Here is a 22,868-nt window from a genome sequence, read left to right as displayed (position 1 = left end):
TAAACTCGGTACACGAAGACCAACCGATGGCTGCCGTTTTCCTGGACGCCACTAAGGCCTTCGACTCGCTAGAATGGGATTAGGTGTTCCGGATACTGGAGCGCATGGGCTTCCCGACAATATTTATTTCATGGATTAGGCTACTATATGAGACTCCAGTGGCCAGAGTGCTTATTAATGGCAGACTTTCCTCTGAATTCTCCGTCACTAGAGGTACTAGGCAGGGGTGCCCCCTGCACCGCTCCTGTTTGCCATAGCTACGGAGCCAAAATTGAGGCAGCATCACAAGGAGAGAGCGCTAAGATGTTTCCAAATACTAATATCCATGTACGCAGACGATATTACTTTATATGTGCGAGATCCCGGCGAAAACTTGAATCCCATTCTCAGAGAATTTATTCGTTTTGGTAGACTCTCAGGGGTTCAAATCAATTGGGGTAAGTCTTGTATATTCCACTCACGGCATCCACAAGACGAGTTGGACTAGATTACCCCATTGCTTGGTGCGAAGGAGAGTTCCGATACTTGGGTATCCACATAGAAAAAGATCGAGATGAATTATTGAGAGCCAATTATGGCACGACAATGACTCGCATTGTGGATAACATTACGAGATGGATCACCCTGCCTCACTCCATGGCGGGTAGGGCGTCTTTGATTAAGATGGTGATCCTCCCACAATTGCTATATCTGTTTTTAAACATTCCTTTCTACCCAGGCAGGTATTTTTTTCAGCAACTCCGTACGGAACTCATCAGATCAGTGTGGGGTGGAAAATCGCCTCGGCTAAAATGGGACATTCTAACTAGGCCATACAATCAAGGCGGGTTTGGCGTTCCCGACTTTGAACTGTATTATCAAGCTGCTCAGGCTCACTATGCCTTCTTCTGGGTGCTTCAGCCTAGGTACATGCCCCAACTAGCGGCGGAGCACTGGCTGGCCCATCCAATCCCCATAGAAGGCGCGTTGTACGCCTTAGTCCCAGGCAGAGACAAGACGCCCACGACTGTGATGAGCACGGTGACAGCGTGGACCCGACTTGCTGCTAGATTGGAGACTGAAATGCTCTATGCGCCGTTGTTACCTCTCGCTTATCACCCGAATTTGCCCTTACTGCAGGAAGGGGTTTCGCAGGCTGCTCCAACGTATCTACGTCACGACATGGGGCGACCTATATAATGATGGAACATTCCGATCCATGGAGCATTTATATGGAGGTATACAACCATCTCCACTTGACGTCTTTCTGTACATTCGGCTACGTCAGGGACTGAAAGCGCCTACGCCTGATTTCCCCCGTGAGCCTCAAATTTTTGCACCTTTGCAGCGCATACTCCAAGACGATACGCCTAACAAACTAGTGTCGACTATATACAGGTCGGTCCACATACGAATAGATGCCCCACCATTAGCGGCTAGAATAAAATGGGATCAGGAGCTAGGGGTGCCACTTACAGACAGGCAATGGGAATTTTGTCTCCAACAGACAAAGCTCATTTCTTCTAGCAGTAGATTCAGAATAATATAAATTTGTACATAGACTGTATTATACCCAAGCCCGAATGTGTAGATTTCAACTTCGCACCACTGACAATTGTGACAGGTGCCACGCCTCAGGGGCTGATTTTTTGCATCTTTCGTGGGCATGTGATGCAGTCCAGCTATATTGGCGGCAGGTGTTCGCAGCACTGTCCAAAATGATTATTACAGAAATAGATCCCTCCCCTATTCTGGTGATACTGGGATATGTGGAGCCCATACAGGCAGCACACTGCAAATTCACCGCACTAGCCCTATTAGTGGCCAAAAGGAGAGTTGCATGTAGATGTGGCAGGGGCAGGGCCCCAAAATTTAAGGACTGGCTGCGTGACCTTACTCATTGCCAAGAACAGATAAATGCATACTCTGAGCTATTGCCGATCGCCTCACGACCTACGGATATCTGGGCCCCATTGCAATGTTACCTGTCAGAGGGGAACGGCGCTGCTACGGGGGAGATGACTTCCTAGGCGGACTCTTGAGAGTCCTCTTTGAGATATTTTTCGGCACACACGCAAGCACACGCTGCTGAGAATGTGGATTTGGGATGTTGAAATGAATACTGTATGAGTGATAACTTTGGAGGATAGTGCTGTATTGTTGCTCAGGCATGCGTTCGGTAGATTACTCTCACGTCATTTTGAACTTGGGCCTGGGAACTTAATGCGCTTCCTTCTCAAATGCTAAAATGTAGAGATTTATTGTCGTAGAAATGTGCTGATGACACAAGTGGCCAAAGATGCAAAGAAGACCCCAGCTGTGTGCAGTGTGAGACTAACTGATATGGCAAAGTAGTATTATGATGAGAATTCATATTCTCCGGTTCCCTGCTTTTATACATGCTCTGTAGATTTTGGACTAAAATGTGTACATGTAAATGCACCCTTTGTTGATGTATTGTCGCTTAAAACCTATAAAAATAAAGTTTAATTAAAAAAAAAGTCTAATGTCTAGATGCCAGGGCAGCTCGTAAAAACCTCTGTACAGCAGATAAAACATGTTAATTAGGGAGCAATGGTTAGAATAAAAGGTCAGGGAGTACTTGGGTAAAATTCAAAGACCTCAACAATGGTAGCAGAAACCTTTCTGGGCCAGCTATAATAATTACATAACATGACAAAATGTAGTGTTCTGTGGAGACCTATTGTCCAAACCACAGGGCAGCCAGTTGCCAGAGTGCAACCACCCCGTATGAGTGGCCATTAAATAGCAAATTTGATTAAAACGAAACCTGGCTAAACCAAATCAAGCATGCCTATTTGTAACCTGCGCAAAATATTGTTTCATGCCACTTTAACAACAGGTAGCCCCTCACTAATGGTCAACAGTTCTGACCCTTCACGATGTGATAAAGCCCGCTCAAAAAATAAGGCCTTGATTCCCTGCAAGTCACATGAGCTCAGAGCATGAGGTGTCAGATGAGCATTAGCTCTCCCTAGGGCCTGAGTGCTGACAATGTAGGCAATCCATGTGATTCTAGATGCTCCGGCCAAGGCCAAACAGTTGGAGAGGATCAATCGGTTTATATTAAGTTACTGTCTAATCCAGACTTTTACCGAGCAAACTAAAGGGCTAAGGAGCACTAGATCGGCAAGGGATCTAACTCCAAGCTCTGCCTGCACAGAACAAGGCGGTGTACCTTGCGGGACCTGTAACAACGCCTTAAAAAATGTTTTCTGTTGTTTGGATGCAGTCAGAATCAATGTAACCCATACCTCATTTCCATAGCAGACCTGCGAACACTGTCCGCCATATAGACTTTAACCAAGATTTGCAGAGACCAGGAACCGAACCTGTGCGCAAAGGAAGCCGGAACCACAGTTGTTTTGATGAGCTCCGTTCTTTTTTTCTCTAGAAGAGTACCCCAGCTATCCTTGGCATCAAAGAGTACCCCTAAGTAGCAGTCCCACTTAGGCATGATGAAGGGGGTAGGTGGATACTTATGTTCAGACCTTTAAGGAACCTAGCCACCATAGGTGCCAAAGAAAGAAGGTTGATCCAGCAACCACAAGCAAGCAGAGAGGGCAGAAAGGTAACCCTTGAATGTGCCCAAAGCAGAATCTGCTGGGCCAAAGACAAAGCAAGCAAGAGAACGTGTGAGAGAGGTGCAGATAGTGGTTCAATGGTATGGGAGGCACACCATGACACAAATATCTCCTAACGGCAGGCACACACCGACTTTGTGGCGGGATGCCTGCTGCCAGAATAACTTCACATACTTCAAGAGGAAGGTCGAATGCTGTTGACTGTCGCTTATGCAGTTGGAGGGTGCGCAGGTTTTAGAGCAGAATCCTCAACTGTTGCTGTGACAGAAGATCCTCTCAAAGAGGCAGCCTGGCTGGAAGACCTATGGTCATGCTCACCAATTCGAGATAACAGACTCTCTATGCCCAATCCAGAGCCACAATAATGACTTGGATCCAGTTATTCCTGATCTGCTTGAGAACTCTGGGCAGGAGAAGTACTGGTGGAAAGGTGTACAGGAGGCCGGAGCAAGAGTCGCCTTGGAAACTCCAGTGCTCAGATTGCACATTCTCAGAGGTGGCGAACAGATCTAATCAAGGATCTCCCCACTGATAAAAGAGACCTTGAACCACATCGAGGTGGAGACAGCATTCGTGTTCTGATAGGTATCTTCGGCTGAGTTTGTCCGCTCTGGCTTTCAGTGAGCACGCTAGATGCTGCAGCACCAGGAAAATGCCCTGATGTTCCAGCTATGTCCAGTGGCGCAGAGCCTGTTGATAAAGGGTACATGACACTACCCAGCCCTGTGTGTTGCAGTACTACATGGTGGTGGGGTTGTCTGTGTACACCTGCACCAACCTTCCCTTGATGAAAGAAAGGCATTTTGTGGCAAGTGAATTGCCTGAAGCTCCAACAGGATTATGTGTAGCTTGGAATCCGCCGGAGACCAGAGTTCTCCTATCTCCACCTCTTCTAGATGGCCAGCCCAGCCAAAGAGTGCTGCATCTGTCACTACAGTCAACTCTGGTTGGGAAGGGAGAGGGGTCTGCCACTGACCCAATTGCAGTTCGTTAGCCACAGCTGCAGGTCTTTTGCAGTTTCCTTCGTGATCTGGACCATATCAGAGAGGTTTCTTTGATGCTGTACCCACTGGGCCTTCATGTCCCACTGTAGAGTCCACATATGTCAGCAGGCATGTGTCACCAGCAGGATGCAGGAGGCCATGAGGCCCAACAACCTCAGTCATTATCACCAAAATCCAGGACAGGGACTAAAACATCGATATCATAGCCTGAATATACTGCACTTGCCACTCAGGAGGCTAGACCCGAAACTGCACACTGTCCAGAACAGCTCAGATGAAAGGGAGCATCTGAGAGGGAGTCAGGTGTGACTTCTGCATTTTGACACCGCAGCAAGTGCAGGAGATTTGCCGTTGACTGAAGATGGGTGACGACTGCCTAGAGCAAGGCCACCTTCAACCACCAATCAATGAGGTAGGGGGAAGACTGAGATTCCCCAACCTCCGCAGATGACCTGCGACCACCGTCATCACCTTTGTGAACACCCGAGGGGCACTGGTAAGGCAAACTGGCCTACCATGAACCACAGATAGTGTCTGTGGACCGGCTGGACTGGGATGTGGAAATGGTGTCATGCAAGTCCATTGTACTATCCACTCTATTGGATCTAGGGCAGACAACACTTGAGTGAGCATGTGCATTTTGAATTTCTCCTTCACAAAGAGGTTGGGAAGGAGGAGATCTAGGATAGGACAAAGACCTTTGGCACCAGAAATTAGTGGGAATAGCAACCATGACCTACTTTTGATGCAGGCACCCTCTCTATGGCTCCTTTGTTCAAGTGTGCACTTCTTGAAGGAGAGATGGTTCTCTGTCAGCCATGTGTAAGTGGGTGGCATAGGTGGAGGGGTGTCACGAAGGGGAGGGAGTAGTGCCTTTGGACTATCTATAGTACCAAACTGTCTGATGTTACTGACCGCCAGCTGGGAAGGGGATGATTATACTGCCTTTCACTGGATGGCCCAGGATGGTCTGAGGGCGGACTAAAGAGGATTGGAGGCAGATGCTTCTGGCAGGGGGAGGTGGATTGACCTGACCGCTGGCTGCATGTCCCACATGGTCGCTGGGACCCGCACCCTTGGCATGAGAAGGTTTGAAAGCCTGTTGGCTGTGGTGGCTGGGAGGGTATTAGAGCACTTGGAGAACCTTTCCATAGCCTAGATAGTTGCAGACAGTGGAGTGGTGTTGATAAGCGGCCATAGATAAGGCTAAGGACCTGGCCATAGCCCTGCTGTCGTTGACGTGCTCCACCACTGAATCTGCCTTTTCACCAAAGAGGTGAGAGCCATTAAATGGCATGTCCCTGAGTGAAACCTGAATATTTCCTGAATAGGCAGATGTTTTCAGCCTGGCATGGCATAGTAAGCCACAAACTATGAAATCACTCTACTAAGCGAGTTGGTCATGTCAAAACAACATCGGTGCATTAAGGAACAGGAATTTCAGCATGAGGGTTTGCAATTGGACCCAATACACCACACAAAGATGTCGAATGTCATGAAAATTTCATATGGCATCGGAGCCAGGCTTCCAACCCAGAAATCTTAAGGTGAGACAACTGACATAGCGGCTTTTGAAAGCAGAGTAACTTCATCAGTGAAGCACCAAGATTAGGTCCGGACCTGCATTCAGGCGTGGAAACCCTACAACTGATGCTGGCACACCAGTTCATGCCTTGTATACGCCAAGATGATAACATCCAGAGCCAGTAGAGTTTCAGCTGAGGCGTTAAGAGTGCCATCAGATGATGGTGAAGAGCTATTGCCAGGAAAAAGGTTTCTGGATTGGTGAAGAGCTATTGCCAGGAAAAAGGTTTCTGGATTGGTGAAGAGCTATTGCCAGGAAAAAGGTTTCTGGATCCAATTTGGTGCCAGATGATATACATGAAGTGAGGGAAGTTATATTTGTCAGAAGCTGAAACATGTCCTCTGCCACTTTTGTACTATAAGTCTTTGAAGGCAACTAAGGAAACTAGCTATTCAGATTTCAGTGTAATTTCCTCTTATTGGCTCTCCAGTTCACACAAGCAGATCAGTGTGAGGGAACAACCCAGTTTCCCTTCTTTTCTCTATAAAACCTATGATGCCTGGCTTCATTGTCTGGCCTTTGCCAATTTGAGCAAAATACAAATTACTGCCACATTTCAGAGCCAAAATGTTGACACTCTCTAAAGCATATATCTAATGAGTGTGTAGATTTGATTGGGATAAATGCCCTATTTTGGGGGGGGTGGGGCGGGGTGGAATACTTCCAGGTGGCATTAGTAACATAACTATCACTATTTTAAACGTGGAAAAATGTGCAATTTTTTTAGACCTTCATTCACATTTGACATTCCAATTGGCTATATCAAGACTGGCAACTGATTCTAAATTAGGACCTAGAGGCGCAAATTGCCAACATGGATATCTCATATTGTCCGTTATTGAGTGATTTTTAATGACACAAACATCTACTTCCTTTCTCTTCTTGCTTCAATAATTTACTCTGTAAAAATTGTTGGTAGTTACTTAATGCTAGACATGCTATAATCCGCTCTCCTCACATAAATTCATATACTCAAACCTGAGCTCACTCGTCTTACTCCATGGCCAGACCCATATACTCTGTCCTGACCCTACTCTTTGGGCTTTTCCCTCTGTTGCTCAAGCCAAAATGCCATACTTTTTCTTACAGCTGGCAAGCTTTTCTTCCCATTGTGCTGCAAAGGTTGTGTCATTCAAGCAGGAGCCAAGTCAGTTCACCACTATTGCAGTGACAGAAGGCAAGATTTTTAGATTTATCCCCTTCCCCTATTTTCTAATAGTATTCCTACAAGTTACTTGGTATTATTTGCCTAGTTTCTTCCTTGTTTGAACAGTCCCCTATTTTTTCCAGACTCTAATATAACTGCCTCCCCTTTTTTCTTTCATCTCACCCGTTTCGTATTGATAACTTAAATACTTCACTAGATACCATGTTGAATGCTAAACGTGGTTCAGAAAAGAGAAAATAACATGAGTCTACACAATGCTTTTCCAATGACTGTTTAAGAGGTGTTCTGAAAACCCTTGCCAGCCTAGCAAAACTGTCTGCAGAAGTTAAAATTTCCGTTTGTTTTACTTGACATATTCAGTCACTATTAGAGTAGAAATCTAATGTGTTCTTCTTTGGCCGAAGGAAACCAGGGCAAACTAAATGGCCACTAAATAGGGATCAGATTGCCTTTGCTGGTGTTTATAAATATTTGGGGGTATGGTTCTAAAACACAGGACGTTTTTACAAACAGCAGACAGTTCTTAAAGCAAATGCTTCTAGTTTCATGTTAACCCTGCTGAAAATAGCTAAAAAAAATGTCGGGTCTGTCTTTAAAGCTTCTTGCAACGATTTAGGGCTGCAAAGTAGGGCAGATTAAATGTTTAGGTGGGCTGAACTGAAGGATAGCTAAATGAGTAATCAATTGCACAAATAGGCACTTCATAATGATTTAGATCTGTTAGAAGTACAAGACATTTGAACATTTTTAGTTTTTTATCCCCAACTCAATTTGAATTTATATTTAAAAATCAATTATTTACAGTCTTTTAATCAAGATAATGACACTAAAGCACTATGCCACTTTACTAGCTCCTTCTGCTGAGTGTAAGTTACAACTCTACCTCACTGAAGCAGTGCCACTAATCCTAAAAAATAAAAATGCCAGACTTGGATCCGGTCTGTTTGATATTAGAGAAATAAAACCAGTACAGAGATGTATTTGGCTCAAAACTCACTGTGGTTCTCCAGTATTAGTATCTTTCATAGGTTCACATGCTTGAATAATTCCCTGTCGTCGGGAGTCCTACTGTACATATAAAGCAGGCAGTAGTAACCTTAACATTGAAGTAAATGGAGGAAAAACATTTACTTTAATAGCTCGTCCTAGTCATTAGGAATGGCCTTATGTCCAGCCAATCAGGCGAAAACACCCTATAGAACCCTCACCACGTAGGCTCCATGCTCTCAGATTTTCTAGCACAAGTGAGAAATTAAGATTATGGATTAGATAGGGGAGCCCCTATAGGAAGGAGGGTGGGTCGCATGTGAATCTATGAAAGATGCCAATACTGGAGATCCACAGTTACCGTTTTTTTATTTTCTTCTCCAGCATTGGATCTTTCCTAGAAACGTTTAGTATATGTGAATACATATATACACACATCTAAATACTATATACCTAACTATAACTATACTACCTACTGCCAGTAGGTAGTTATAGTTAGGACCTTGTTTCTATTTAAAAAGCATTTTTTCTTTTCCCAATTACTTTGGCGCCGGTTGACGAATCTTCGTGAAATTTTCAAAACTTATGGCCTGCTCCGGTCAGCTCCTATCTTGAAAGTTTCGGGGTGATTCGGCAAGCGGGGTTTGAGAAAAAAGGGGGGTCCCAAAATGTGTTTTCTCCAGGTTAATTCCCATAGGAAACTTTAGACACGGCTACAGCTCAAACTGCTAAACAGAATTACACCAAATTTGGCATAAAGGTAGCCCTTGTTTCAGAAAGAACTATTTTTCTTAAATTATGTAAATCTGTTCAGTAGCTGCTGAGAAAATCAAAAATAAAAGTTTCAATATTTAGAGGCACGGAGGATCCGCAGACCCTCCCCACCACGAGGTTTATTCTAATTGGCTGTCAACACTCCAAACCAGGAAGTACTGGCAGCCATCTTGTGCCTCGGTAACCAAGCCACAAGAAAACAGGGAAACAAAGGCATAAAACAAGAAAAGGGGGAAGGGTAGAAACGCCCTAACCCTCTTAGTCCTGCTCTGGGGACCCCACAAGGACCACCAGGGCCAAAAAAAGCATTTTTTTTTAATTGGCAAAAGTCACAAAGGATCCGGCGCTTCGGTATTATTTAGTCCACGGGTGGGCCAGGTCCCGGGGGCAGTGACAAAAAAAAATGTGGGGGGCCCCAATCCCTCCACACACTGCCCCGGGGACCGCCACCTCCCCGGGGCAAGATAATTGAGTTGCGGGGGGCACACAGCCCCCGCAGCCCCAGGGCCGCCACCTCCCTGGGGCTTCACACACCCTCCTGGAGTCCTTCATGGCCCTGGGGACCGCCACCTGCAGTGTCCTGGGGCGCCCACCCCCGGGACACTGCTGTTTACTATGGCAGGACGGGAGCCTCGCGGCTCCCGCCCTGCCATAGCAAACTGTGGTTTGGATTTTGGAAGCGACAGCTCTCTCTTCCAAAATCCAAACCAGATTTCTTTTCCACACGCAGAGCTGCATATTAGCAGCTCCCCATGTTGAAAAGCAATGCCAGCTCTCCCAGGATGCGGGGAGCCGGCAGGGACCGTGAGGGCATTGGGGCTCCCCCATGATCCCCAACAAAGTGGCCAGGCCCGAGGGATGGAGTCCCCGGGGCCAAAAGTGGCCCCCCTCCTCCATATTAAAAATTTTATAAGAAAGAAAACAGCCAAAGGCCGGCCCCGGGCTGAATATGGCCTCGGGAGGGGGGCTACGCAGACCCCTTCCATTAAAAAAAATAGGTGTAAGGCCCTGTGGGATGGGGTCCCCAGGGACCACAAAATAGGAAAGGAAGGGGAGCCACACAGCCCCCTTCTTTAAAAAAAAAAAGGAAAAAACCAACATGATTGTGCGGGAGGCCCCGCCCCCTCCCAGCAACACTCTGCAAATGCGTCCTGTGGCGCGTTTTAATTTGGAGAATTAATTCCCCTTCAATACTGGGGGTCGCTAACTAGCCCACTAGGTATCTCCAATAAGCGCCACAGGGCTGCTTTGCAGAGAAGTGGTCCAGGCCACACCCCTTTTTACACCTCTCTGCAACGCAGCTCTGTGGTGCTTACTGGAGGTACCTGGAGGGTTAATTGGACCCCAGGGACCTTCAGGAATCAAGGGGACTTTATCCCCCCAACGTAAAACGCGCCACGGGCGCGTTTGCACAGTGGTGAAGGGAGGGGCAGAGCCTGAGGTGACATGTGTGCAAACACACCCTGTGGCTTGTTTTAAGTTGGGGAATTAATTCCCCTTCAATCCTGAGGGCCCCTGGGGGCCAACTAGGCCACCATGTATCTCCAGTAAGCTCCAAAGGCCTACGTTGCAGAGAGGTGGTCCAGGCCATGTCAGATTTTACACCTCTCAGCAATGTAGCTCTGTGGCGCTTACTCGAGGTACCTGGTGGGCTAGTTGGACCCCAAGGGACCATCAGGGTTCAAGTGGACTTAATCCCCCAATTTACAACGCACCAGGGGGCACGTTTGCAGAGTGGTGGAGAAAGGGGGCATGGCCTTTGTCTACCTCTCACCAATCCCACTGCGTGGGGGCTTACTGGAGGTTAAAGGTGGGCTAGTTGGCCCCTAAAGGACCCCCAGCAGTGAAGGGGACTTCAATCCCCGTCCAAGAGCGTGCCAGGGAGGGTGTTTGTAGAGTGGTGGGCAAAGTGGGCGTGACTGACATGGTACGAGTACTTACCAGTGCTTCTGTGTGGGACTGACTGGAGGTAATAGTTTGAGAAGTTGGCCCCCAAGGATGTCCTTGGGGGCCAACTACCCCTCTTGTTACCTCCAGTAAGTCCCACACAGTGGGATTGCTAAGACGTCTGGTAGGCCATGGCCCCCTTTCTCTACCACTCTGCAAACGTGCCTCATGGCAGAATATAGGATGGGGGATGAAGTCCAATTTAGACTTGAGGGAGTTTGGGGGCCAAGAATCCCTCCTGATACCTCCTGTAAGTCCTACGCAGCAGAATTCCTGAGCGTTGGTTGGACGCCCAGCACCCTTTCTCCACCACTCTGCAAATGCAACTACTAGTTAAAGTAGCATATTTCTGCACCTGACTTGGAGGTAGTTTTAATCCCCCTGCCTTATTATGTACTAGGGCCTTACAGAGGAGGTCATGCTAATCACAGCGGTACCCCCAACCTATAGTGTTCCCTAGTGTATGTAGGTGTTTTCACTAAATTCTAAGTGTCTTTTAGCATAGTACTGGCTCTAGGCCTGGTTAATCAGTCAGTTACCACCAGTACCCGTCTGAAAAAGTTGTGGGCATAGGATGATTTTGCAACAAGGCCTCTTTCTGCTCCTCTGTTGGTTCTTTCTGCACGTCTTGCTTCTTCCTGCATTTTTCTTTGTCTTTGTGGACTTCTGTTGCTTCTTTCTGCATTTCTTTTGCTTCTTTCTGTGCGTTTTTTCTTCTTTCTTCACATGTCCTACCTCTGTAGGCATAGTTAAAAACTAGCATTTAAAAAACCTTTGAAATTCACTGAAAAAACCACATGTTTCAGACACGTCATAGTTAGAAATTAGCATTTAAAAAACCATAGGTTTTAGGGAAAGTTATAGTTAGTTGGACGTTTCACTCGTACAAAACCAGAGAAATGCCCCCGTTATAGTTAGTTCAGCTAACTATAACTCGCGCCCCGCAATGCACTGCTGATGACGTCACATATTACATCACTCATTACATGGTCAGTGACATCACTGTGACATCATACATGAGATAAGTTGATGCACCTTCTCACACCCCAATATATCATTTGATACACTCACTGATAACTACATAGCCACTCACTGATATTTTGGATAACACACACATACACCCGTACAGTCACTCATACTTATGGTCACTCAGTACAGGACTATCATATGCTCTCATACACCTATATAGACACACACACCGCCACTCATCCATAGAGGTACTCACACACCTAGTCAGTCATGCAAATAATCAATCACACTGCCATTTACTCACCTATACAGTTATACACACAACATCTCAATTACTCATACAAATACTAGCACATTCTTACGCTCTTATACAATCACTGATACATGAACACACTCATCCACACAGCCACTCTCACAATCACACACTTCTAGCCATTTATATACTCCAACACACAAATATACTGCCTTTCACATATGTAGTACATGTACCACTGAGAAATATATATATATATATATATATATATATATGTATATATATATATATATATACACACACACACACACACACACGCGCGCACACACACACACACACACAAAAAAAAAAAAAATATATCAATAGCCCATATAGAAACTCATGTAGCTATTCGCAAACCCATGCAGCTGCTTACACACCAACAGACAGACGGACACAGACATTCACACTGGCTAATGTCACTGACCATGTCATGAGTGATGTAATATGTGACGTCATCAGCAGAGCATTGCGGGGGCGCGAGTTATAGTTAGCTGAACTAACTATAACAGGGGAATTTCTCTGGTTTTGTACGAGCAAAATGTCCAACTAACTATAACTTTCCCTAAAACCTATGTTTTTTTCAGTGAATTTTTAAGGTTTTTTAAATGCTAATTTCTAACTATAACATGCCTGAAACCTATGTTTTTTTCAGTGAATATATATCCACCCCAATGTAGATATGCTCAAGTAAAATATCTATTAAGTCTTAACTCTATGTTTTAAATAAACATAAATAGGTCAAAATGCAATCATATAGCAAGGTGGGAAGTGAAAGAGGCTCATCTTATTAAGAGAGATTATGTCCCACAGCTGCATCCGCGTTGTTTGCGGTATCAAGAGTAATGCAGAGTAAAAGTGTGCCTGCTGACTAGGTTGCTGCTTATTATTTAAACACACTAAGTTTTTTGGCTTCATAAATCGTACATTGCAATATATACTTTGTAAGACATCCTAACAGTGTTGGTCTTGCATAACTACAGATTTGCGCCTCAGTATTCCAGTGTTTAAGCATTGCATCATCTCTTACAGTACATTTTGCAGAAACCTTATTTAAGATGTAGCACCGTAGTATCAGGACAATCTCACAAGTGCATTTATATTAACTTCAACAACTATCAAACCCTTTTCCCTCCCCTTCCCTCTTGCTCTTTAATGACTGCTTAAGGGACCTAGTTCACCCTGGTTCTTTCTTCTACGTATGTTGTCACGATTAATGTACTATTTACATTTGGCAGCGTTACGCATGTAAACCTTCCTGGGACAGAATCGTGCCATCGGGGGACTGTCTACAAATGCTCCTCTATGTGTCATTTGCCATTGGGACAGGCGCAGGTTCTAAGAATTTGAATTTTCCAGCATTAAGTCCCAGTCCATTGAGATCACTCTTTTGCGCAACCCTTCCCATCTAAAGGCAGCACTCTACGTGTTGCCCCATCTCACCCTTTCCTCATGCCACAAGTACACTAATGTACCCCTTGCCGCTTTCCATCTCATGGTTATTCCACGCTTTGCATGGATAAGTGCTAAATCAGCAAACCGCAAGTGCACCTTCCGCGATTTTGATCACCGCTACATTCCCAGTATGCAGTTTCCAGCTGTTTCCTCTGTGGGAATACCCGTCACCGCCCTGACACTCCAGAGGAAACACCGTCCAGAACTCCGCTAGGGCTGGGCAGGGCAGGGCAGGACCACAACATACGCAGGAGGTCTGCATCCTCCACCTTGCATCTTGGGCAATGTTGCTGTGTGTGAGGGAACATACGCTGCAAGTGGTATGGGGAGAGATAAGCTCTATGGAAGACCAGATGCTGAATAAATTTAAATGTGGCGTTACGTTACACCTTTTTTGGGTACTCTAACAAGGCAGACCATTCCCTGTCTGTCAGATCCTTCCCAAGTTCCGCAGACCATTTGTTGCGCAGATCTGTAAGTGTAATCCCAGCGTGTGCCCGAAGAGCCAACTTGTGAGAGGTCACCCCTCGCCCATCAGGTACATTGCTTGCAAAAGTGCATGTGTCGGAGGCTCTTCTTTTGCAGGGGCCCAGTGCCTCCTAATATATGCAGTAAGTGCTGTATAGGTCATATATAAATTTCCTGAGACCCCATTTTCCCTGGTGAAATTTTCATGATCCATGAGAGCCCTGGCATTGAAGAGTGCCCCTACTGTGGTGACTCCTCCCTCAGACCAGCTGCAGGTGTACCATTCTGTGATGAGGCCTGTGGGCTTAGGGGTACAGAGTAGTGGTGTGTTGTTTGAATATGAAGGTGCATTGACTCTTATACTGCAGTGCTTTCTTGCAGGATGCCAATGCTGTGCGTAATAGCATTGGGGCATTCTGGGGTACCTGGGATCAAGGCAGCAGGAGTGTATGCAGTATCTCGCGGCTTAAGTCCTGGGCTGTGTAGTTCAGTTTGTGCAGGTTGCACCCCGCCAGCCAGAACGAGAGCTACTGTAGTTGGCTTGCATACCAGTATGCATGAAGATCAGGGGCTCCCATCCCTCCTGTCTGTCTCCAGCTGCAGCTTGGCTAGGCCCACCCGCTGACGGCCGTTCCCCCAGATCAAGTCAGATAATGGTGTTTCAAGTGCTTTGAATAGAGGCGCAGGGATTATCACTGGGACGTTTGTAAAAAAAAAAGTATAGTATTCATGGGAGGACCACCATTTTAGAGATTGCCACCCGTCCCATTACAGATATTGGTGGCGAGACCCAGAAAGCAGTCTGGGATCGGAGCACCCTAATCGCTCTGGCCAGGTTGGCCTCTATTAAGTCTTGCGGATCTCTGTATATATTTATACCCAAGTATGTTGCACAACTGTTAAAAAGAGCCGCCCAATTTGTAACCTAGCCGGGGGCACGCCAGGGTGAGAACACAAATAGCAGGGATGAAAGCGGGCATCCCTGATGGGTACCTTTGCCCATTAGGTATATACCTGATCTGTGGTTCCCGGTCCAGGCCCTTGCCGTGGGTCCTGTGTACAGTAATTGTACCCACCTCAGATATTCAGGCAGTATACCAAACTTCCCCAGTGACCTGACCATGTAATCCCATTGCAAGCTGTCAAAGGCCTGTGTAAGGTCTAATGTGATGCAACCTGCATTATGCGTGTCTGCTGGAGCGGACCCCATGACATAATAGTCTTCTAATGTTGAGGGATGTGCTGCGCGCTGGGACAAAGCCACATTGATCCACATGTATGAGCTTGTTATGTTATAAATTCTTGTAAAGTGCATGCCTGCCCCAGCAACGGGGCGTCCCAGCGCTAAGACTGACAGGATCATGCAGGGAAGATTTCAAGTAGAGGTTAGAGAAAAGCCACATTTTAATAATTTTCCTGAAGGTCCAAAGGTCTTGCGTGCCCCGAGCAGCAAGAGGAATAGAATTCAATAGTACGGGTGCGATGACCCTGAAAGAGCACCCCCTGCTCTTAGCCTGTGCACCCGGGGGGACACAGGCCAGATGCAGATCCGCGGAGCACAGGGTTCCAGATGGAACATAGGGCGAGCACAGCCCGTTCAGGAGGTGCGGGCCTTGGCCATGCAACATCTTGGGTGTAGTACAGAGTCTTAAAACAGACTCTCTGTTCTATCGGCAGCCAGAGAAGCTGACGAAGGTCGAGCCATGGTAATGCTTAGGTAGCGCAAAAAGCATACGGGCAGCCTTGTTTTGCGCCAGTTGAAGTCTTTTGGTCATAGCTTTATTCACGCCAAATAAGAGCCTGTTGCAGTAGTCGGGACTGTACAGTTAATTGAACAATCATTTGATGGATGGATGCGTCGAAGAATCCCAGAATGGGTTTCAGGCTACGTAGAAGACCGAAGCAGGTGCCTGCCACTATTTTGGCTTTACTCTCAAATAAGAGGGCACTGTCCATCAGAATTCCTAAATTCTTGACCAGGCTTTCCGGTTGGTGAGGGGTACCCAGGGATGCCGGCCACCATTGGTTGCCCCACAGATGGGCATCGCGGCCCACCAGGAGCTCCTCTAACTTGGTGGAGTTCAATTGCAAGTAGTTATCTGCCATCCAGTCAGAGATGGCCAGAAGATCATCTTGAAATTTCGCTTGGTCCTGTTTGGGTTTATTGGAGAAAGTGAATACCAGTTGGGCATCATCGGCGTACCATACTATGTTGATGCTATGTGCCGTGGCCAGAAAGGGCAGGGGGCAGACAAACATTGAAGAGTGGGGCGCAGGGCAGAACCCTGAGGAACACCACATCCAAGAGGGTGTACACTGGAAAAAAAAAAAGGGGGAGCACAGACCTGAAAGGATCGATCGGTCAGAAAAGACGCAAACCAGGCCAGGACCTTGCCCTTGACCCCGATCTCCTCTAACCGTTGTAACAGAATCCTAAGGGAGACCGTGTCAAAGGCCTCACTGAGGTCCAATAAAATCAGTGCAGAGGTTTTGGCCTCATCCAGAGTGGCCTGTGGCTGCTCTGTGAATGCAAGTAGTGCAGAATCAGTGCTATGTCTGGGATGAAAGCCATTTTGTGACCTATCCAGGATCGGATTTGCTTCCAAGTATTCAGTCAAAGCGTTGTTGACATAGACTCCATGATTTTAGCCCGGTATGGAAGAAGGGAAATTGGGCAGAAGTTCTCTGGCAGAGACGTATCTAGTGTTACTTGGGCATGATTCCAAGTCTTCGGGATCACCGACGCTGAGAGTGATCTATTTATCAGATCCCGGCCCTCCAGCAGGAGGCTGTTGTGAAATTGCCTGACAAGATACGGTTTTAAAGGATCATCAGGAGAGCCTGATTTTACCTTGGGTAACAGAACGTCCATGTCTTTAGGGGACATGGGTGGAAGGTCCTGCAGGGAGTACGGTAAGGCTACCATAGTAGAATTCTCCCGCAGTTCAGAGGCTGCCTTCCTCGGTCAGAATGCAATATAAATACGTTCCACCTTGCTGATAACATATTTAGCCAATGTCTTGCATTGTAGGTTGGAGGATATAGTGTTATTGACAGCAGGAGGGGGTTTTACCATTTCTTTCATATGGGCAAAAATAGTTTTAGTAGGATTACTGCTCATCGTGATCATGTTAGCATAGAACATGGCCTTGGTCTTCCGGACCAATTTGTGGTATGCTTGGACTGCATTCCTATAGATAATTTTTGCTGTGAGATCATATGCACTTCTCCAGGCCAGTTCTGGGATTTTTAATTTTTTTCTTTTCCGCAATCAGGGCCTCATCATACCAAGCGAGCGTTTACTGTGAGATCATACGCTCTTCCCCAGGCAAGTTCTGGGATTTTGCCTTTTTTCTTTTCCGCAATCAGGGCCTCATCATACCAAGTATGGGTTTGAATACGTTTGGCATGGGTCATTTTAATCGGACTACAGTGATCTAGTGCTTTATTGACCCATCCCTAAACGCAATGTCTGCTGCCTCTAAGTCAGTAGGCCACTCTGGGCGATGGGAGTTTAGAGTGGATGTGAAAATGTTCGAGTCCAATTTATACCAAGGGTGCTTCATTGAAGACTGACGGGGGGATTGTAGTGGGGGGCCTGCTATACAACGGCGCTGAGAGATGAGGAAGTGATCCGTCCAGAGCATAGGAAGGGGCGGGTTGGCCTCCATAGTCTCGTGATTCGAGAATACAGGATCAAGTGGATGACCGGCTACATGTGTCGGTCCCACCACTATCTAGGTTAACTGGCAGGTGTCCATATCTCCCAGGAAATTGATAACCTCCAGGGAATCTTGGCATTCAAGGTGTAGGTTGAGGTCCCCTATGATATTAAAGTTGGCTTCTTCTAGTATGACTGTAGATGCAGTATTAGCTAAGACTTTTTGAAAGGCTTTCGAAGGACCTGGTGGGCAGTCAATAAGCAGCCCAGCGAAGGTAAAATTGTGATTCAGTTCAATAAAAAAAAAAATGGCACTTTCACAGTCTGGGAAGGTCTGTTGTGCGAGGGTGCATGAAAATGCAGATTTAAATATAATAGCTATATAATAGCTAACCCTCCCCCCTCCTGATTGTCCTATTTTGGGTGCACTTCAGGTAGCCTCTGGGTAGGACCATGGCTGGGACGGCCAGAGAGTCAATAGTGAGCCACGTTTCCATGAGAAAGGAGATATCTGGTGTGGATTCTTGCATCAGATCTGATACCTCTGCATGTTCAGCAAGAGGTCTGCAGTCGAGGCTGTATATAGTGAGATATTACAGCCCTGGGACCGGACAGGACAGCCGTGTACCCATATCCACCCTAAACCCACAACTGTTTCGCTGCTGGTGGGAGAGTCCGGATGCCAGTTATGTGGTGCACAAGGGGTATTGGATTGTAATGCAAGCAGATATTTCCGTGTGTACACTTGCCTATGGGATGTCCCAGAACCAGGGGTCCTGGCGTCTGGTGACGTCCAGGCGCAGACGGGCTTGCCTTTGGTGCGCAATTGGAAGTAAGCAGCGCGCCAATATTTTCCTTAATATTTTAAATTCAGTGGCAAACAGAGCGAGGTCTCGATACCCTGCAATATCTGTAGTAAAGCATCTCGGCTTGGGGATTGATACTAGTGCTTGCATTGTGGTAGAGGAGAGGGTCCCTGCATCCAACGCAGATTGGTACAGCTGTTCTAGATGGGAATCAATGTATCTGAAAAGATGTCAAAGAATTCTATAGGTAGGCCATCTAGACCAGGGGGCTTGTTGCGCAGCAGCACCTTTATAGCCGCTCTAATAATGGGGTCTGGCAGTTCCATCTCGCTGGGGGAATGGTAGGTCATCTAAGAAGGCGTCAATAGATTAGTCTATCTGTCAAGTTGGGGCTTGGTAGTGCCCTTCATAATACTTACAGAATGCTTCATTTATTTCCTGCTGGGGGTGCACTGTGTTCCCTTCTAATGTGGCTATTTCATGTATTGCGGGAGGGGTTTCAAGCAGAATAAGCGCACTAGACTTACCAGCCTCTGTGTGTTTTATCAGAGTGTACACTCTGTAATCCATTACTCTAAGGCTAGTTCGTCATGTTAAATGTGCGCCTCTTGGAATGCCGCGGTCTTTGTGGGATCCTTTGCCGCTTCCTGCTCTATTGTATTCATGGTACTCTCAACTATTTTGAGGTTATTGTGTAACTCCTGTCACCCCCCTGCAGTGGTACTAAAGGCCACACCCCGTATGAGGGTTTTAAAAGCATCCCACTCTACCTGACGTGTGGAGGCAGTATCTGCTTTTTCTGCAAAGTAATTTGTGAGGCCTACTGCCAGTGTATTCCAAAAAACTGAGTCCTCCAACATCTGTGGCTACAGTCTCCACATGGGTGGGGATCCTGCCCCATCCAATCGTGAGCTCTAGGGGGTTGTGATCGGAGAATGTCTTCCCCAGATACGCTGTGTGAGTTACTTGCATAGCAAAGGGAATGCAGCAAAATATCCCATCTATTCTCATGTGGAGCTGGTGTGTTGGGAGAGAAAAAAAATAGCATTCCCTATTGCTTGGGTTTTAAGACACCAAATGTCTCTCAGTGCCCACCCCTCCGACCATCTACACAGTGCCTCCTCTTGCTTAATAGATCCTGGCCCTGGAATCAGTGGATGCGAGCAATCCATAATAGTGTCCATAACCGCATAGTAATCGCCACCTAGTATCCATGGATAGGCCACCCAGTCTGCCACCACCCCATTTAGACCGGCACGAAATTTGTTTTGCTCTAAGTTTGGGGCCTAAAGGCTGCCCAGCACCACAGGCGTATCATCCAGCGTTCCTCGCACCAGTGTGTTATCTACCCAGTGGATCAGCTTGCGTCTCAAACTCTACAAATGGGACTCCATTCCTTACCCATATGGTCGCCCCCCTTGCAAATACAGAGCATGATGTACAGAAGAACTGTCCCTTCCTTTTCTTGCGCAATTTACCAATCTCCGAGATGAGACTCTTGCAGAAACACTATCTGTGCCTTGCGCCTATTGAGCTGCGCATGTATCCTAGGACGTTTATATATGGATCCAAGCCCCCCGCACATTCCAGGTAAATATATTATAGGTACCCAGCATGTGGTCTCATGTTTGTGAATGCTGCGTATAATAAACCAGGGCCTTCAGGCCAGCAAGCGATTTCATAATGTGTAAAGTGAGTAAGTTCCCCTAAACACCCCTATATTAACTTGAAATACTAGGTCCAGTGCTAAAACTGACCTGGTCAAAACTAGGATCAAAGCAATGTGAAAACTAAGCACATTAGAAGTTACTTTTGCACGCTGGGGGTTGCTACCTACATCCTGCATGGTAGTGTGTACAGTTACAGAGTCCCCTTAGCCCGGCCTAAATACAATTAACCACATACACTGGCCGAGCTGGGAAGGGGCATGTGCGCAGATATCGGCTCTCTTACTAAACACCAGTTATAAACATAATTTGTCCAATCAGCTCCCAACAGGTCCTTTCGTTTACAAAAAAGGGAGGGGGGAGGGAACATTACTTTTATCTTATAAAATCATCTGCTGTCTGAGGAGTCACAGTGCGAAACAGGGTTATACCGTTCTCTGAATCAGAGTTCAGAGAACTGTGTTCTCCTCCGAGGAATCCATCGTCGACTGGGAGTGTGGGTCTCTAAGCGTACTTGCCGCTGCAATGACCTCTTCGCTACCATCAGGGCTTACTCCAGAGTGGGATTTCTAGCTTGGGAGCTGCAGGCCAGTCCGTTGCGTCATGATCGCCGACTTGCTGTAGACTTGGGACTATGAGGCATGCTCTGTGAGGAGGCCCCAGATGTCGTTGGGGTGAACACTACTTCCAGCCACTCATCAGCCTCCACCAGGGTTGCAAAAAAAATGGCGCTTTTTGATCATGCAAGACCTTCAGGCGTGCTAGAAATAGCTAGGCATATTTTAGGTTTAGTGCCCTGAGCCTCTTTTTAGTAGCATGATAGGAGGACCTTTTGAGCTGCACAAGCATGGTGTAGTCTTAGTATAAGGATATTCTTTGATTTTCATATTGGATTGGGGATTTCTCTCTTGCCTTTTGGAGCAGCCAGTCTCGGTCCCTGATATTTAGTATTTTGGCGATTATAGGGTGAGGGCGAGCCCCGAAAGGATCCTGTGCGCCCTCTCCACACAGAAAAAAATGTGAGAGACCCTCCGGGGCAACATTGTCTTTGAACCAGTGCCCCATGAACTTGGCGGCATCAGGCCTTCACTGCATTCCGGCATGCAGATGAACCTAACATTGTTCCAGCAATTCCTGCCCGTTGCGTCATCAACTCTGTCCTGGAGATCCATAATTTGCCGTAATTGAGTGAGTTGCAATGTAGGTTCTTTGTGTTGTGGTATCAACTCCGCTAGTGTTATTTTATGATCTTTCATAGTTGCGGCCAGGTTGGCGTGGTCTTTAAGAGAGTGAAGCCCGTTGTGAGGGAACCAATCCGCTGCTCATTGGATTTTCACAAGTCTCTCACCTCTTGAAGAATGAAGTCTAGCTTGTCTGGTGGTGATTCCATGTTCGCTGGCGGTATGCAACTTGATAGTAGTTGCTGGGTGTCTGTGCACACTTGCAAACGTGAGCTCGTGGCAGCTGCTTCAGGGATTTTGCCTTTGGTGCGCCCCATTCCGTTGTAATGAGCAATGCACCGCTGACTCACCACCGAGGATTCTCGCCAGGCAAGTGACGCATCTGAGACCTGGCGCAGTGACTGTCGAAGGCAGGGTTTACTACTTGTACTTGGATAAGCAGTGTATGGGTTCCTGTGCCTGACTGCTGTCAACCCAATTCAGTTCCGTGGGCCAGAGTGTCGTGGCTGTAAGCCCCAGGGCCGCGTGTGGGCAAGGTTCCGGGCCTCTCGGCAGGGGTGCTAACCAGTCTGGCAGAAGCGAGTAGGCGTCAGTCTTCTAGAACTCTCTACGCATATCGCCCGATCCACCACATTCTCCCCAGGCCCTTCCACACACCTTGTCAGCTAGCTTCTTTTATTAGGGGTGGGCCGTAACAGCGGGTGTCTGTACAGTCTCCTGCGCAGCATGGAATTTATGTTGCTCCCCAGATACAGCAGACCATGGTCCGGCTCCCAGATCACACCAGGGGGACGAAAGAAGGTCTAGTTACAGACCCAGAGGCCTTATAGCCCAAGCACCTCTCTTACCAACACAGGGGCTCCACCGCCCTTCTCCACACCACACTCAGGGAGCACCCAGCAGCCTCCCGCAGCCCGACATCATCATATGTGCCCCCACAGCACTGGTATCCGCGATCCAGAAGAAAGGGAGGGGGGGGGGGGAAGGGAGAGGGAGAACCTCAGGCACCCCCAATGAATACTCGTAGGCCGGGGCCCCCCTATCACTCACCTCATCTCCCCATATATTCCGTAGGGCCACTGCCCTTGGATCACCTTGCCAGCTGCTGCAGGGCCAGGCCCCCACTACACTCCCGGGCCAGCTCCTCTCTACGCCTGCATCCATTTAGTCAATGGCCGGGCCCTCCTGCCCCTTCACCGGTACTGCCCCTCGGGAAAGCAGCAGAGCAGCCCGGTCGTCTAGTGCGCAGGACGCGGTCCCAGCAGCAATCGTTGGCCACCACTTCGTGCTCCTAGGGGTGGGGGCAGAAAAGAAGCCCCC

The sequence above is a fragment of the Lissotriton helveticus genome, chromosome 3_1 (assembly GCF_964261635.1).
Source record: "Lissotriton helveticus chromosome 3_1, aLisHel1.1, whole genome shotgun sequence".
NCBI classification, from domain to species: domain Eukaryota; kingdom Metazoa; phylum Chordata; class Amphibia; order Caudata; family Salamandridae; genus Lissotriton; species Lissotriton helveticus.
The sequence above is the reverse complement of the archived record's forward strand: the minus strand, read 5'-3'. Positions refer to the sequence as shown.